This window comes from Anomaloglossus baeobatrachus, chromosome 6 (assembly GCF_048569485.1).
Source record: "Anomaloglossus baeobatrachus isolate aAnoBae1 chromosome 6, aAnoBae1.hap1, whole genome shotgun sequence".
NCBI classification, from domain to species: Eukaryota; Metazoa; Chordata; class Amphibia; order Anura; family Aromobatidae; genus Anomaloglossus; species Anomaloglossus baeobatrachus.
In genome coordinates, this window is record NC_134358.1 from 558274972 (window position 1) to 558291526 (window position 16555).

Here is a 16555-nt window from a genome sequence, read left to right on the forward strand (position 1 = left end):
GCAGGAACGACGAACAACATCGTACCTGCGGTCGATCCGACATTATGGAAATGACCGACGCTACACAGATCAGCGAGATTGTACGCTTCTGTGCTCGTTCATTGTTCCATCTAGGATTTACACGTTGCGATGACGCTACCGGCGCCGGATGTGCGTCACTAACAATGTGACCCCGACGATATAGTGGTAGCGATGTCGCAACGTGTAAAGCCCCCCTTAGTTCTACAGTGCACTGCAAAAAATGTATTCTCTGTATTGACCCAGTTGAAATTCTAACACTGAACTGCTGCTTGAGCTTGCATCGGATCTTTATTTTGTCCTTATGGCAGCACAAAAGATGGAGATATTCTTTGCCCTGGAAGCTTATAGGTCAGATAAAAATTTTAAATGACACCTAAACATCTATATAAGACTCCAATTGCCAAATCCTGTGTTTTTTTCTGTCCTCTTGATCTCAATGAGACAGATGGTAACTAGTGATGAGCGGGCACTACCATGCTCAGGTGCTCAGTACTGGTAACTAGTGATGAGCGGGCACTACCATGCTCGGGTGCTCTGTACTCGTAACTAGTGATGAGCGGGCACTACCATGCTCAGTACAGGTAACTAGTGATGAGCGGGCACTACCATGCTCGGGTGCTCAGTACTGGTAACTAGTGATGAGCGGGGACTACCATGCTCGGGTGCTCAGTACTGGTAACTAGTGATGAGCGGGCACTACCATGCTCAGGTGCTCAGTACAGGTAACTAGTGATGAGCGGGCACTACCATGCTCAGGTGCTCAGTACAGGTAACTAGTGATGAGCAGGCACTACCATGCTCAGGTGCTCAGTACAGGTAACTAGTGATGAGCGGGCACTACCATGCTCAGGTGCTCAGTACAGGTAACTAGTGATGAGCGGGCACTACCATGCTCAGGTGCTCAGTACAGGTAACTAGTGATGAGTGAGCACTACCATGCTCGGGTGCTCAGTACTGGTAACTAGTGATGAGCGGGCACTACCATGCTCAGGTGCTCAGTACTGGTAACTAGTGATGAGTGAGCACTACCATGCTCGGGTGCTCAGTACTGGTAACTAGTGATGAGCGGGCACTACCATGCTCGGGTGCTCAGTACTGGTAACTAGTGATGAGCGGGCACTACCATGCTCGGGTGCTTTGTACTCGTAACTAGTGATGAGCGGGCACTACTATGCTCAGGTGCTCAGTACTGGTAACTAGTGATGAGCGGGCACTACCATGCTCAGGTGCTCAGTACTGGTAACTAGTGATGAGTGGGCACTACCATGCTCGGGTGCTCAGTACTGGTAACTAGTGAGGAGCGGGCACTACCATGCTCAGGTGCTCAGTACTGGTAACTAGTGAGGAGCGGGCACTACCATGCTCGGGTGCTCAGTACTGGTATCTAGTGATGAGCGAGCACTACCATGCTCGGGTGCTCAGTACTGGTAACTAGTGATGAGCGGGCACTACCATGCTCGGGTGCTCAGTACTGGTAACTAGTGATGAGCGGGCACTACCATGCTCGGGTGCTCAGTACTGGTAACTAGTGATGAGCGGGCACTACCATGCTCAGGTGCTCAGTACTGGTAACTAGTGAGGAGCGGGCACTACCATGCTTGAGTCAGGTGCTCTGTGAGCGAAAGGAGCAGACGGGCTCAACTAGAGTATTCGAGTATAATGGAAATGAAGGGGGAACTCTTCAGGAAAAATACTTGCGTTTCCCTTTGATTTTTATTATACTAGGGAACAGAGGTCGCTCCCATCCACATATCCATATCCTGCTTGTTACGAGTACTGAGCACCGAAGAAAAAAAAAATAGTGTAAACTCATACCAAGTGCTTATAAAACATGATAAAAACAAACTGATGAAACATATGATAAAAATCATTGACAGGTGCCCATACTCGGCTGATAAAAGGTTGAAATACTTAAGAGGGGGCAAATTAGGCCAGGTTTACGTTTTTTTTTGTCCAGGAGTTCAAAAGCAAACGTTTTCAAACAAAGCAATTAAAGAAATTCTCCTTTCTTTAGCAAAGTTTTGGAGCAGTTTTCCTTTTCCTGAAGTGTTTTTCGACGCTTTTTTGGCTTGGCTTTATGAAGTTTTTGTCAGAATTTACTCCACAGAGATGGCCTCTGCTTTCCTCCTGCCCCTACTTCCCAAGAGGATTTCAAAACCTTATCAGGGAAAAGAAAAAAAAAAGAAAAAAATAAAAAAAAAAAGAAACACCCCCCTCTTATAAACAGAAAATAGAGAATCTTGGAATAATAATAATTTCCACAATTGGATGTGTTTAAAAGAAATGTTCCTGTGCTGAGATAATCTTGTCCCTGCTGTGTACTGTGTAATGGCCGTGTCTGACAGTGCAGAGACATGGTCCAGATATCCTGGACAGAGGGGAGGACGCAAGAGTATACAGACATTACAGGACATGATCATAGATGATTCTTTTTGTGAGGTAAAACATTTCTCTGTTTGTTATTAATAAATGTTTAATTTAGCTCAAAGAAAGAGTTATTTGGAATCCCGCGCTGTAATGATTGTACTCTCTTTTGTGTCCTCCCCAGCCTAGGAGATGTGGTATAATCATGTCCCCTGTACGGTCAGACACGGCCATTACACAGTACACAGCAGGGACAAGATTATCTCAGCACAGGAACTTTTTTTTTTTAAACACATCCAATTGTGGAAATTATTATTATTCCAAGATCTATTGATTAACATTAACTTTGTGGGAAAAACCCTTTAATACCTCGTTGTGTTCTGGGGCGTAATGATGTAAAGCGCTGTCTGTGATAACCGCAGAGTACAAGGGTGAAGCTATTGTGACTAAACAAAGCCTAGGGGCAGAGGGAAAGTAAAAAGAGTGCGATGTAAATGATCACCCCTCCCCCATCCTCCAAACCAGACCTTGCCACCTAGAAGCCGGAGCACAGCAGTATCCTCTTCATAGCCTAACGGCGAGAATCCCCCCATGTGGCTATGTACGCACTATGACGTTTTTGCACTTCTCCAAAACTCTGCGTTTTTTTGTCGCAAAAAACGCACAAAAACGCACCCACGGCAAAAACGCACCACGTTTTACCGTGTTTTTGGCTGCGTTTTGCTGCGTTTTTGATCACCGGGGTTTGCTGCATTTTTCCAATACACTTCAGGAGTGAAAAACACAGTAAAACACTGGAAAGAACTGACATGACCATATTTTTTATTTTTTGCTCAAAAACGCAGCTAAAAGTGTGCGGACAACAAAAATCAAAAGTCATAGACTTTGCAGGGGAAGAAAAGTCATGCAATTTTGAATCCAAAAATGCACAAAAACGCACCTGAAAAACGCTCAGTGCACAGTTTACACAGGGCTTTTTTGGTGCGTTGTTTTTTTTTTAGTGCAGTTTTTTTTTGGTACATTTTTTTGGTGCCTTGGTTTTATGCAAATCCATGTTAATAAAATGCTGCTTTTTACAGTCCCAGCAAAGGTTAGAGATTTCTGAAATCTCATGCACACAAACACCTGCAGATTTTTTCCTGTTTTGTCAAATACCTCTGTTTTTGCTGCAGATTTCAAAGAATGAGCATGTCAATTCTTTTTAGCGTTTTTGCAACGTTTTTTCATTGATACAACCCATTTTGTAAAAAAAACACAGCAAATCTGCACCAAAAACGCAGATGACTCAAAGGAGCTTGCCTGCCACAAGATCAGGTTTTGGGCAGGGAAAAAAACTGCACCAAAAAAGCCCTGTGTGAACTTAGCTTTACAGTGATTTTTACTTTTTCGTTGACTTTTTGAGTCTTTTTGAAAATAGAAGATTAAGGCTATGTGCGCACGTTGCGTTCTTTTCCGCACTGCATGTGCGTCTCAGAACACAGCCGAAAAGCTGCGTTCTGAGACGCATTGTTACTGCAGAATTCCTGCTGAATTTATGCGTTCTGGATTCTTCTAGAACGCACATTTTTCTCAGTACGCACCCACTCGGCTCTGCAGCATCCCCATAGACTTGCAGCAGAGCCGAGTGGGACAGCACTGTCAAAAAGAACATGGCTGGCTGCGAGACAGTGATGCGCGATCAGAATGAACTCGGATGAACTTCACCCGAATTCTTTGTGATCGTGCAGCTCTGTGCGTGTGCCGCGGCTTGATTTGCGGTCACACGTGAAGGCCGCGAGTAACCTCAGTGACAGCACAGCTGATCGCGTGACTCACTTCAGTTGCTGCATGGAGCTCACAGGAGCGGCGGTGTTCTACTGCCGCTCCTGTCAGCTTCCGATGTATCAGAGCTGAAAGCGTCGTGGGACCTTGCGTGGATTACGTCAGACCTGGAGGTGTTTTTGAGGGGTTAATAAAGTGATGAAAGAGGGTGTTTTTTTTACTTTCATTACAAATAAAGGATTTTTCAGATGTGTGTGTTTATTTTCTTTAACTTACAGGTTAATCATGGAAGGTATCTCGGGAAGACGCCTGCCATGATTAACCTAGGACCTAGTGGCAGCTATGGGCTGCCATTAACTCCTTATTACCCAGTTTGTCACCGCACCAGGGCAATTCGGGATGAGCCGGGTAGAGTCCCGGGACTGTCGCATCTAATGGATGCAGCAATTCCGGGCGGCTGCTGGCTGATATTGTTAGGGTGGTGGGCTCCCCATAACGTGGAGCTCCCCATCCTGAGAATACCAGCCTTCAGCCGAGTGGCTTTACCCTGCCTGGTATCAAAATTGGGGGAGACCGCACATTGTTTTTTTTTTTTAATTATTTATTTTCTTTACTGCTCGATATAGACCCGCCCACCGGAGGCTGTGATTGGTTGCAGTGAGACAGCTGTCACTCAGCGTGGGGGCGTGTCTGACTGCAACCAATCATAGGTGCCGGTGGGCGGGGGAAGCAGGGAATACGGGATGGATTAATGAGCAGCCGGCATTTTCAACAGAGGAGAAGCCACCACAGTGTGAACGCCGTGCAGCGCCACGCCGGTGATTGTGGATCGGTGAGTATGAGAGGGGGGGGGGGGGGGAGAGGAATAGACCGACCGACAGAGAGAGAGACCGAAAGATCTGCGTTTGTTATGTCAAAAAAAATGCGGATCGCAACAAAAATGCACTGCAAACGCACTGCTTAGCATTTTGGTAGCGGTTTTCTACAACTCATTGAATTCAATGGGTGTAGAACGCAGCCAAAACGGACAAAAGAAGAGACATGCTGCTTTTCTAAACGCAGAGATTTTGTCAAATTTTTGACAATCAAAACGCTGCATTTAAAAAGCATCGTGCGCACAGATTTTGCATGATTCTCATAGACTTTGCTGGGGAAGCTGAACGCATGCATTTTGACAATGTGACGCTGCAGCTTAAAACACTGCAGAAACGCAAAAAAAAAAAAGCAAAAAAAACCACGCAACGTGCGCACATGCCCTAAGTGGTAGAGGAAAGAACCTCCATCAATTTGCATCAAATCTACTGAAGGAGCAAAATAATCACTGTCTTGCTTAAAAATCACTTTTCTATACACACTGTCAGTGTTCTCGGCAGCACAGGACAATGTGCTGCTGAGAACAATAGTGTGTATACAGAATGTTTGGTTTTCAATTGTTGTGTCTGCATAGGGGAACAATGCCATCTGCCTGTCTAAATAGGCTGCTCAACAATTGCCAAACAAGTAGCCAATCAGTGTGGGGGGGGGGTGGGGGGGGTGATCGCTGCAAGTTGGGTGGGGTATGTAGAAGTCAGAGGGAAAATATTGTGAAAACTGTGATGGTGAACACAATCTGCTTCCTTTTGAAGCGTGCACTTTACCATTGACATTCACGCTTGATCACTGACCCATGTGGATGGGCTATTAAAGAGCACCAACTGACATATACATATATACTGCATATATACACACAGTTGGGTCCAGAAATATTTGATTTGTACAGTGCCCAACCCTCATGATTTCAGTTCTGCTGGGAAACAACTGAAATGAAAGTGGAGACTTCCGGGTTTAATTAAAAGGAGTTAAACAAAAATATCCTGTGAAACATTTAGGAACCATTTTTCTACAAAGTCTCCTCACTTCAGGGGTTCAAAAGTAATTGGACTAGTTAACGTTACCATAAATAAAAAGTTAATATTTTGTAGAGAATCCTTTGCAGTAATGACTTCTGAAGTCTTCCGTGGGGGCGTCTCTGTCGCGGGCGGGGAGGAGGGTGTCAGCACAGCGCTCACCCCTCTGCTCGGGTCCGGCGGCTGCTGCTCAGTGGTGGCTCGAGCGGTGGGCCGGATCCCGGGGGTTCTCGAGCGGCGCTCCTCGCCCGTGAGTGAAAGGGGATTTGGGTGTTACGATATTGTTTATTGTCCGTGACGCCACCCACGGTTGTGGTGATTTCACCACCGCTGCTCGATGTGGGGATCCCGGGAGTGATGGTGGGGGAGCAGCTAGTTGTTGTGTTGCCCCTCCGTGGGTAGGGGTTGGTGGCCCCGGGGCCCGGTGATGAGATGGGAGATGCAGGGCTTGGTGGGCGCAGGGACGCGGGGGGGGCAGCGCTGTGCCTTGCGGCACTGTGGTACTCACTCAGCCTGAGACGTAGACACAGTTTTACGGTAAACCACACGGCTGGAAAGACGGTTCCCACGGACGGCTGCACTTGCTCTCCCAGTAGGTGTTGGTGATGTCCCTTTTCCTTGCACCTTTGTTCTATGTTGGTTGCGATGGGTCCCCACCGGTAACCCGCTCCCCGGCTTCAAGCTGGACCGGGGGAGCTCTACTCTTTGCCCGCAGGCGCTGGCCCTGAGAAACTGGTGCCTTGGCGGTGGCGGTGTCTCTGCTACACTGGTTGGGCTGTTGCCTTCAATCGGGACTTGGTTGTTGGGGGATCTACGTCCCCTTCACTGACGGATTTGGCAAATTCTGGCGACTCCTAGCCTTGCCGGGGTCCGAGAGGCCCCTGCCCTGGTGCTGACTGTCCTTTGGTACACTGCTCCAGACCGCCGGGCCACTACCCGTCCGCGGTCCTTCCAGGAACTTCCAAACGGTCACCCCTTCAGACAATCACCAACGTTGCTGACCTTGCTGACCCTGTCCTGCACACAGCTGGACTCCCTTCAGGCTTTCTTTCTGTCACCTTTCACCTTCCTTCAGTTTCTCCTACTCCTCCTTTACCACTTCACTTCCTTAACTCATCTTAGCTGTTTACTCCTCAAACTCCACACACTATCTGCTCGTTTCTTCCCGCCTCCAGAGCTGTGAACTCCTTGGTGGGCGGAGCCAACCGCCTGGCCCACCCCCTGGTGTGGACATCAGCCTCTGGAGGACGGCAACAAGAATTTTAGTTTAGCTGTGATGCTCCTAACTGGGGTGTAGGGTGTGATGGTGCAATGACCTGTGACCCCTGGCTTGCCCAGGGCGTCACATCTCCATCACTAGTCTCCTCTGGTGTGAGGCTTTCGCCCATGGACGTCTCTATGTGCTATCTTAGTCTTCTGAAATGCAGCTCGATCGGGTGAGATTGGAGGATGACTCTGCCATTGCAGAATATTCTACTTCTTTGCTTTCGTAGGATGTTTTGGGTCATTGTCCATCAGACCAGTGAAGCTTCATCCAATCATTGCTGCATTTGGTGGAATCTGAGCAGATCGTCTCGCCCTGTCAGTTCAGAATTCATGTGCCTGCTTCTGTCTTCAGTCACATCATCAATAACCACTAGTGACGTAGGGCCATAGTTATCCCAGCATGCCCGGCAATCACACCACCTTCACCATGTTTTACACATGAGGTGATGTGTAATGGATCAGGAGCTGTTTCAAGACTTCTCCAGACTTCCTTTCTCCAACATTCTGGTACAGGTTGATGTTAGTCTCACGTGTCCTCTGCTGCTTTTCCAAAACTGGGCGGCTTCTTTAGATTTTTTTGGGCAAAGAATAATCTGACTTTTCTATTTTCAGGCTGATTAATAGTTTGCACTTTGTGAGAGCAAATACAGACAGGTCATCACAAAGTCTTCTCTTTATGGTGGACTTAGATACTGAAACACCAACTTGCTTGAGAGTGTTCTTCACTTGGGTGGATGATTCAAAGGTTTTCCTTCACCCTGAAAAGCATTCTGCAATCATCCCCCACCATTGTCTTCTGTGTCCGTCCAGGTCTTTTTGACTTCCCTGCTCACCAGTATACTCTCATTTTGCAGAATGTAATTAACTGTTGATTTGGCCTCCCCAAACATTTCTTCTACCTCTCAGGTACACTTCTTTTTTTTCAGCCTAATGATGGTCTGCTTCTTTTCCATTGATAGCTCCTGTTACTGCATGTTGCGGGTTCACAGCAACAGCTTCCAGATGCAAATGCCGCACCCGGAATCAGCTGCAGACCTTTTACCTGCTTAATTGATGATGGATTAAAGGGGGACTTGCCCATGAGCCCACTAAAGAGCTTGTGAGATTATTGTCCAATTACCTTCATCCCGTAAAAAGTGGCAGCTACAAATTATTAAAGATCCATAATTCCTAAACCCTTCCTCCAATTAGGATGTGAATACCCTCAAATAAAAGCAGAGAGTCTGCACTTTAAGCCCAGGTTGATTATATAACCGTATCTTGAATATATTTTGATAAACAGCTAAAATGCCAAAACTTGTGGCACTGTCCAAGTATAGCTGGACATAACTGTAGATCTAGATATATATATAGATATATATATATATATATATATATATATATATATATATATATATATATATATATATATATATATATATATATATATAAACTGATTATTATAGATGTCATATCCTGAGCCCGCTCCATTCACAACCACGGTGATGTCTTACTATAGGTGTCACTACAGTGTAGGCAAGGTACTTCAATGGCCAGACTACTTGGATAGCTGTCTAGGCAAAGAGCTACACTTCCTAGCCCTTCAACTTGGCTAAGTGTGAATATGTCCACAATTCAAAGAGGGGAATAAGCTACTGACGTGGATTTCTTCCATGAGACCAATGGGTTGGGCAGAGTGACGGCCAACATGTCCAATCATTTTATTACTGCTCCCAACATCAGTCTCTTGAAGAAAGTCGGGACACCCCAAATACAGGATTCGCATATAGCGGCCCCCTAATATTAATGCTATCACAACCGCAACCCAACGGAAAGGTAAAGAAGTCCGACCTGAACATAATATATTAGCAGTGTTTATACTACAGTGTTTGTGGATAATTGTGGGGTCCGCGGCAGAGTCCTTGCCTTAGGCCGGATTCACACTTGCGAGAGACTCGCGCGAGTCTTGCACCGCATCACCCGGCACGGCAGCTCACTCTCCTGACAGGAGCGGATCGGCTGCATGTATTTCTATGCAGCTGGCCCACTCCTATCCGGAGAGTGTGCAGCCGTGCCGGGTGATGCGATGCAAGACTCGCGAGAGTCTCTCGCAAGTGTGAGTCCGGCCTTAGGCAGGAGTCACACACGATGCGCAGAACATCCAGAGGTCTCCTGACTTGAACGTCACAGTCTCATATATACGTATCACAAACCGCGACACACAGATGTGTGAACATAGCCCTGGACCGAAATCAATTAATTTTTAGATTTATTATTTTAGGTGATGTACATGACTTATGTTATACATTTAGGTCATGTATTGTGCCATCAAAGGAACTAACAAAAAAAACCCGTCAATTATTAAAAACTCAGGTCGATCATAGGAAAGCGATCACGAGGTAAAATACTCCCAGACTTTTTGTATTCCGAGATTATATTATGCAGCGTATATATTTATATACATGGGCGCAAAGTCATCGGGAACATATCAAAGATCGGAGGTCTGTTCCCGGTCTACTCTGACACTCGATGTAACACAACTTTTGTATTTCGTCCTTCCAACCGATGCCAAGTCTTCTCGTCTCCCGGGACCGCTGACAAGGACAAGACGGGCGCAAGGTGGCACAAAACGGAAGAACAAACAGATAAAGAAAATTACAGATAAAGGTTGGTAACCAAAAGGAGTTTGTTGGCCACTAAAGCAATTATCACATACGTACATTTATCACACTTACCATTGCATATCCAATATGCATAATAAGTAGACGAGAACACAAAGGGCTTTTCTAAATCTGGTAAATGCTCTCACTTGGCTTTGATTTCTACCTCTGTTTTTTTTGCAGTTTCTTGCAGTGAAGTATCGCGCATGCGCAGTGGCCATTAAAATAGCACCACACGTTGGGCAAGGTTGCTTCTGGTATTGTAGGCCAGTCCAATTAAATAGGCGCCAGCAGTTCTTACCGAAATCCCCTGGACTTAGCCGAGCACGCTCATGTTCTCCGTTGGGAGAGGAGACCAAGCCTACACCTTGGTCCTCTGAGATGAGCATCAACAGCAGGGATACAGCGATGACACCGGATTGTACTGGGAATCGCGGTGGTCTTACATCTCTATAGTGCAATCGCTATCGACCTACTTGTATCAGAGAGGAAATCTGCATAATGTATGCCAGGGGGGAAAGCTTTAAGTAGCCTGACCCTTTAAGGAACGATCCATCACCTTTCCTAGTTGCAGGCATCCTGGTCCTCTATGACCTGCCATGGCCCCTTTTTATCAGGTTATCACTTGCCAATGATCTTTGTCTTCAGCCAATGTCCAAAGGTAAGAGTGGTTTTCCCATTCGAAACGTATTGGATTCCCTTTGTTTTTATTGTTTTTTCATCTGTTTTTTGATTATATAAAGAAACTAGCTGTAGTACACAGGCGTCGCCCGGGATAGTAAATGTCTCTCTACCAGTCTCTGTCTGTGTGTTGCTGTCTGTCTCTTTCCTTGTCTGTCTGTGTCTATGTCGCTGTCTGTTTCTATCTCTCTGTCTGTATTTGTATCAGTCTATCTGTCTCAATCTCTGTATCTGTCTCTCTCTCTCTCTCTATGTGTGTGTCTTTCTGTCTGGTTCTTTGCCCATCTGTCTCTTTGTCCGTCTATCTCCTTCCAGGGCTGTCTCTTTCCAGGGCTGTCTCTTTCCAGGGCTGTCTCTTTCCAGGGCTGTCTCTTTCCAGGGCTGTCTCTTTCCAGGGCTGTCTCTTTCCAGGGCTGTCTCTTTCCAGGGCTATCTCTTTCCCCATCTGGCTCTTTCCAGGGCTGTCTCTCTTTCCAGGGCTGTCTGCCTTTTTCTGTCTCTCTATCCTTCTCTCCACCAACATCATATTACCACTCACATAAGCTTCTTATATTAACAGTTTATTTTGTTCCTATAACAACCAATGACAGTTGCTATTAATAGCCTGCAGCTCCCAGCTCCATTCAGTTTAATGGAGGCAAGATTTTTTGAGAGTAACTGTAGAGTGTGGGGTTAAATTTTCCCGCCCAAACATAGTCTATGACGTTCCCTGAGTCACATGGAGTGTCTGTGCAACCTTTCTTGATTGTACATGCGACGGTGCAAATTCCTTTAGTGGACATGAATACATACATACATACACACATACAGTTAGGTCCAGAAATATTTGGACAGTGACACAATTTTGGCGAGTTGGGCTCTGCATGCCACCACATTGGATTTGAAATGAAATCTCTACAACAGAATTCAAGTGCAGATTGTAACGTTTAATTTGAAGGTTTGAACAAAAATATCTGATAGAAATTGTAGGAATTGTCACATTTCTTTACAAACACTCCACATTTTAGGAGGTCAAAAGTAATTGGACAAATAAACCAAACCCAAAAAAAAAATTTTTATTTTCAATATTTTGTTGCGAATCCTTTGGAGGCAATCACTGCCTTAAGTCTGGAACCCATGGACATCACCAAACGCTGGGTTTCCTCCTTCTTAATGCTTTGCCAGGCCTTTACAGCCGCAGCCTTCAGGTCTTGTTTGTTTGTGGGTCTTTCCGTCTTAAGTCTGGATTTGAGCAAGTGAAATGCATGCTCAATTGGGTTAAGATCTGGTGATTGACTTGGCCATTGCAGAATGTTCCACTTTTTTGCACTCATGAACTCCTGGGTAGCTTTGGCTGTATGCTTGGGGTCATTGTCCATCTGTACTATGAAGCGCCGTCCAATCAACTTTGCGGACATGCATGCCCATGCCATCACGTTGCCTCCACCATGTTTTACAGAGGATGTGGTGTGCCTTGGATCATGTGCCGTTCCCTTTCTTCTCCAAACTTTTTTCTTCCCATCATTCTGGTACAGGTTGATCTTTGTCTCATCTGTCCATAGAATACTTTTCCAGAACTGAGCTGGCTTCATGAGGTGTTTTTCAGCAAATTTAACTCTGGCCTGTCTATTTTTGGAATTGATGAATGGTTTGCATCTAGATGTGAACCCTTTGTATTTACTTTCATGGAGTCTTCTCTTTACTGTTGACTTAGAGACAGATACACCTACTTCACTGAGAGTGTTCTGGACTTCAGTTGATGTTGTGAACGGGTTCTTCTTCACCAAAGAAAGTATGCGGCGATCATCCACCACTGTTGTCATCCGTGGACGCCCAGGCCTTTTTGAGTTCCCAAGCTCACCAGTCAATTCCTTTTTTCTCAGAATGTACCCGACTGTTGATTTTGCTACTCCAAGCATGTCTGCTATCTCTCTGATGGATTTTTTCTTTTTTTCAGCCTCAGGATGTTCTGCTTCACCTCAATTGAGAGTTCCTTAGACCGCATGTTGTCTGGTCACAGCAACAGCTTCCAAATGCAAAACCACACACCTGTAATCAACCCCAGTCCTTTTAACTACTTCATTGATTACAGGTTAACGAGGGAGACGCCTTCAGAGTTAATTGCAGCCCTTGGAGTCCCTTGTCCAATTACTTTTGGTCCCTTTAAAAAGAGGAGGCTATGCATTACAGAGCTATGATTCCTAAACCCTTTCTCCGATTTGGATGTGAAAACTCTCATATTGCAGCTGGGAGTGTGCACTTTCAGCCCATATTATATATAGAATTGTATTTCTGAACATGTTTTTGTAAACAGCTAAAATAACAAAACTTGTGTCACTGTCCAAATATTTCTGGACCTAACTGTACACTCCGCTTTATATAGTTGATTACTTTTTATGCGGAGTGCTGGACTACCTCCATTTTAAGTTTGCAAAGGACTTAGGTCTCGAAAAGGCACCCCCTCTCACACAAGCATAAAAGTATGAATATTCTCCCCCAGAAAAGGTCTATATACACACGAAATCTGACCAAGCCTGTACGGTAGTACACAGTGCATCTACAGCACTGCACGAAAGTTGTATGGCACAGCACAGAGCCTGTACAGCACAGCACTTGTACGGTAGTGCACAGAGGATGTACGGCAAAGAACAGACGTTATATAGCAGAGGACAGAGACCGTATGGCACAGTAAATGACTTGTTCAGAAGTGCAAGGATCACGCATGGCACAGCACAGACTTGGTACGGCACTGGATAAAGACTGAACGACACAGCAAGGAGCATGTATGGCAGCGGACAGAGCATGTACATCACATCATGGGAGTTGTATGGCAGTGGACGGAGGCTGTAAGGAACAGCACAGAGCCTATAGAGCAGTGCACATAGGCTGTACTCTACTGGTGTCACGAGTATGTCATGGGTGATAGACAATCATGTCTATGCCTGGCCATAGAAGGTCACAGTGTTTGGCTGCATAAAATTGCCTACAATATTTTAATGCATTTTGCGACAATTGCTTAAAAAGGGTGCATAGAAAAAAAAAAGGAACTGAGAGTGCAACTTTTTGAAAAATTTGGAGAAAAAAAATGCAACGAATATCAGAAAAAAAAAAAGAAAGTTACATTAAAATATATAAAATGCGTAAAATGTTGAATACGAACCCATTAGTAAGCTGCAGGACTTTTCACCTTACACTGATAACGCTTCATCTACAAAAGGCAGAAATAGTTAAAAAAATAAAATAAAAATGAAATATTAATATAGAAAATATTTTTTTAATATTCCAGAGTCGGACGATTATGAGCAGAGTACAGGACAGCGAGTGCGGGAACGAGCCGACACCTCACGTCCTGTACCCAAGACACGGGTGCGGAAAGGTGTGGTTGTCAGTCTAGTTACATTAATTGGAAGCGTAGCAGAAAAAGTAATTAATATTAATGATCATTTGAAACAGATACTAAAGGAAAGGTGGATAGAGACATGAGGGGAAACAGTCAGCAATGGTTTATCACCGCAGGATGGGACCTCCCTCCAAGGGTCCGTCAGAAATACTTCTTATAGTAGCTGCTATAGAGGGAGCCCTGCACGGCTTCGGCTGCCCCGTAATAAAGCGAGATAGGACGACCTACACTGGGCGCCCCTTCTTACCGGCGCCATACCGATCTGAGCGGATTATATGTGGTCACACCGATCTTATTATTGGAGCTGATGGACATTACTTCTCAGTGGAGATCTCCACGTCCATGTGAAATTCCTCACATATCGGAAAACGCCAGACGGAGGGGTGACCTCCACCACCTGCCACCTTCTGCCCTTTTCTGTTTTTAGTCCCTTGACCAAATGCTTGAAGTGAGGCGACATCTGGATCATCATTACTACCCCCGAGCAAAAGAATCAGGGGGCAAATGGAAAGAAAATGTAAAAAAAAGCCAATTGTTCCTCTGCCCGTGTCCGACCAGGTGATGTTTGGTTGGACCACCGCTGATATGAAAAGCCGCAACTACCAACTCTCCTGGTCTGTGGTCGAAACAGAAGGCGAATCCCAGGCACGGGGTGCCAAGTACTCACTATCCCTGTAATTGAATGAGGCTTGTGTTAGTTTAGGGGGGTTTGGTCTGTGGGCGTTATAAGTTTAGTGGATCTAATTTGAGGTTTGTAGTACTTTTGGGGTCTGGCCAGGTGTCTGTACTAATTTTGGGGAGCGGTCTGCAGTAGTTTCAAATTCCAGTCTGGGGTCTGCAGCAAATGTGGGGTCCAGTCCGGGGTCTATAGTAGTTTTGGGGTCTGGTCTGGAGTCTATACAAATTTTGGGGTCCAGTATGGGGTCTAACAGTTTTGGGGTAAGGTCTGGGGTCTGTAGTAGCTTCAGGGAGTGGTCTGTAATAGTTTTGGGGTCCGGTCTGGCGTTTATACTGGTTTTAGGGTCCAGTATGGGGTTTGTAGCAGTTTTAGGGTCTCGTCGGGGGGGTCTGTAGTAGTTTCCGGGCGCGGTCTGTACTAGATTCAGGGAGTGGTCTGTGGTCTATAGTAGTTTTGGGCAGCTGTCTGGGGGTCTGTAGTAGTTTTGGGGTCTGTAGTAGTTTTGGGACCTGGAGTAATCTGGTCTGGGGTCTGTAGTAGTTTTGAGGTCCACTCTGGGGTCTGTAGTAGTTTGGGGGTTCGCTCTGGGGTCAGTTGTAGTATCCGCATCCTGTCTGGGGTCTGTAGTTGTTTTGAGGTCCACTCTGGGGTCTGTAGTAGTTTGGGGTTTGGTCTCGGGTCTGTAGTAGTATCAGTGTCCTGTCTGGGGTCTGTAGTAGTTTCAGGGTCTGGTTTGTAGTAGTTTGGGGGTCCGGTCTGGGGTCTGTAGTAGTATCAGTGTCCTGTCTGGGATCTGTAGTAGTTTCAGGGTCTAGTTTGTAGTAGTTTGGGGGTCCGGTCTGGGGTCTGCAGTAGTATCAGTGTCCTGTCTGGGGTCTGTAGTAGTTTCAGGGTCTGGTCTGTAGTAGTTTGGGGGTCCAGTCTAAGGGCTGTAGTTGTTTCAGGGTCTGGTCTGAGGCATGTAGCAGTTTGAGGGTCCGGTCTAGGTTCTGTAGTAGTTTGGGGGTCCGGTCTGGGCTCTGTAGTAGTTTGGGGTCCAGTCTGGGGTCTGAGGTAGTTTCGGGGTCCAGTCTGTAGTCGTTTTGTGTTCCAATGTGGAGGCTGTAGTTGTTTCGGGGTCCGGTCTGTGGGCTGTAGTTGTTTTGGGGTCTGGTTTGTAGTAGTTTGGGGTCCAGTCTAGGGTCTGAGGTAGTCGGGGACCAGTCTGTAGTTGTTTTGGGTTCCGGTGTGGGGGCTGTAGTTGTTTTGGCATCCGGTGTGGGGTCTGTTGTAGTTTCGGGGTCTGATCTGTAGTAGTTTGGGGTCCAGTCTGGGGTCTGAGGTTGTTTCGGGGTCTGGTAGTTGTTTGGGGGTCTGGTATGTAGTAGTTTGGGATCCATTATGAGGTAGATTTGGGGTCCGGTCTGTAGCTGTTTCGGGGTGAGGTCTGGGGTCTGTAGCTGTTTCGGGGTCCAGTCTGGGGTATGAGGTAGTTTCGGGGTCCGGTCTGTAGTCGTTTTGGGTTCCAATGTGGAGGCTGTAGTTGTTTCGGGGTCCGGTCTGTGGGCTGTAGTTGATTCGGGTTCTGGTCTGTAGTAGTTTGGGGTCCAGTCTGGGGTCTGAGGTAGTTTCAGGGTCCGGTCTGTAGTTGTTTCGGGGTCTAGTCAGGAGTCTGTAGTTGTTTGTTTCGGAGTCCGGTCTGTGGTCTTTAATTGTTTCGGGGTCCGGTTTGTAGTTGTTTCGGAGTCTAGTCTGTAGTAGTTTGGGGTCCAGTGTGAGGTAGATTTGGGATCCGGTCTGTAGCTGTTTCGGGGTGCGGTCTGGGGTCTGTAGCTGTTTCGGGGTGCAGTCTGGGGGTCTTTAGTTATTTCAGTGTCTGGTCTGGGGTCTGCAGCTGTTT

General features: G+C 46.2%; 1 long non-coding RNA gene across 1 annotated transcript in view; it reads right to left on the bottom strand.

The window, feature by feature from the left end:
- LOC142243620 (uncharacterized) overlaps window positions 1-16555 on the bottom strand; it is a 53621-nt gene that overhangs the window by 35664 nt on the left and 1402 nt on the right. The window contains exon 2 of the long non-coding RNA XR_012724388.1: window positions 13758-13805. This is a non-coding gene — a long non-coding RNA (uncharacterized LOC142243620). The remainder of the gene's footprint in view (window positions 1-13757; window positions 13806-16555) is intronic.